Consider the following 2,315-nt stretch of genomic DNA (forward strand, 5'->3'; position numbering starts at 1 on the left):
TGTAACTTAGCAAAAGTGGAAAATCTGGATGAATTGGACAATTATCTAGACAGATGTCAGGTACTAAATTTCAATCAGGTTGAGATAAACCCTGTAAACTCTCCCATAATCCCCAAAGAAATAGAAGCAGTCATTAAGAGCTCCCCCCTCAAAAAAAAAAAAAGCCCCGTATCTGATGGGTTTAGTACAGATTTCTATCAGGCTTTCAATGAAACACCAATACCAACAATCTTCAATCTATTATGCAAAAACAAAAGAAAATGAACACTACTTAATTTGTTCTATGAAGCCACATTTACTCTTATACCCAAACCATACAAAAACCCAATGAAGACAGGATATTTCAGACCAATTTAACTTATAAATATTGATGCAAAAATACTCAATAACATCCTGTTAAACACAATCCAAGAACACATCAAAATGATCATCCTTCATGATCAAGCGGCTTCATCCCAGGGATACAGGAATGGTTCAATATATGGGAATCCATCAATGTAATCCAATATGTAAAGAATCTCAAGGAAAAAAAACACAGTATTATCTCATTAGACGCTGAGGAATCATTTAAAAAAAATCAACACACCTTCATGATGAAGTCTTGGATAGATTCAGAAAGCAAGGCCCATAACTAAACATAGTAGCAAACCAGGATCCAACATCAAAATAAATGGAGAGAAACTCGATGCAATCGCACTAATATATGACAAGGCTTCCCACTCTCTCCCTACCTATTCACTATAGTACTAGAAGTTCTAGCCAGATTAAATAGACAACAAAAAGAGGTCAAAAAATTAAAAATTGGAAAAGAACAAATGAAAATATCACTATTAATAGGTAATAAGATAGTATATTTAGTGACCCCAAAAAAATCCTCTAAAGAACCCTTAAGCCTGAGAAACAACTTTAGCAAAGTGATTGGATATACAATTAACTCAAATAGATCAGTAGCCTTCCTCTACTCAAAGGATAAACAGGCTGAAAAGGAAGTTATGGAAGCAACACTCTTCACAATAGTCTCATATTTTAATACCTTGGTGTGACACGAAAAAAGCAAGTCAAAGTTCTGTAGGACAAGAACTTCATGTCTCTGAAGATAGAATTGAAATTCTCAGAAGATGGAAAGATCTCCCATGGCCATAGATTGGTGTCCCAAATAATTTAGTAAAAATGTCTATCTTGCCATAAGTAAGCTCTGATTCCATGCCCTCTCCATCAATATTCAAACTTAATTCTTTATAAAGATAGAAAGAGCAATATGCAAAATCATTTGGAAAAACGAAAATCCAGGATATTGTAAAACTATTCACAACAATAAAAGAACTTCAGGGGGAATCATCCCTGACCTCAAGCTGTATTATAGAGAAATAGTGATAAAAATGTATAGTGACCATAAAGAAAAAATGACTTCAGGAAGTTCACACGCAAACGGATATGTCTAAAGTATATCATCCTGTATGAGGTAACACAATCCCAAAGGAAAAAATATGGTATGCACTCACTGATAAGTGGATATTATCCTAAAAGTTCAGAATACCCAAAATGTAATTCACAGACCACATAAACCTTAAGAAGGAAGAAAAAAGTGTGCATGTTTCCGTCCTTCTCAGAATGGGGAACAAAATACTACTGGGAGGAAATATGGAGACAAAGTGCAGGGCAGAGACTGAAGGAACGACCATTCAGAATCTGCCCCACCTGTGGATCCATCTCGTATATAAACACCAGACCCTGTCACTATTGTGGATACCAACAAATGATTGCTGAAAGGAGTCTAATAAGGCTGTGTCCTTAGGGGCTCTGCCAGAGGTTGGCAAAAACAGAGGCTCATGCTCACAGCCAACAATCAGACTGATTATGGGGTCCACAGTGGAGGAGTTAGAGGAAGGACTGAAGGAGCTGAAGGGGTTTGTAATCTTACAGGAAGAACAATAATATGAACCAAGCAGACCGCCCCCCTCCCCCCAGAGCACTCAGGGACGAAGCCAGCAAACAAAGAGGGGGACCATGGCTCCAGCTAAATACATAGCAGAGGATGTCCTTGTCAAACATCAGTGAGAGGAGAGGTCCTTGGTCATGTGAAGTTTGGTGTCCCAGTGTAGGCAAATACCAGAGCAGGGACATGGGTTTTGGTGGGTGGGGGAACATGCTCATAGAAGCAGAGGGAGGGTGGAATGGTAAAGGGAATTTCTGGGGTGAAACCAGGAAATGACTAATATTTGAAATGTAAATAAACACACACACACACACACACACACACACACATAATATGATGGCTTTAACTGTGACTTCAAGTGGGTTTATATGCAATCACA

This window comes from Mus musculus, chromosome Y (genome assembly GCF_000001635.26).
Source record: "Mus musculus strain C57BL/6J chromosome Y, GRCm38.p6 C57BL/6J".
In the NCBI taxonomy this organism is placed as follows: Eukaryota; Metazoa; Chordata; class Mammalia; order Rodentia; family Muridae; genus Mus; species Mus musculus.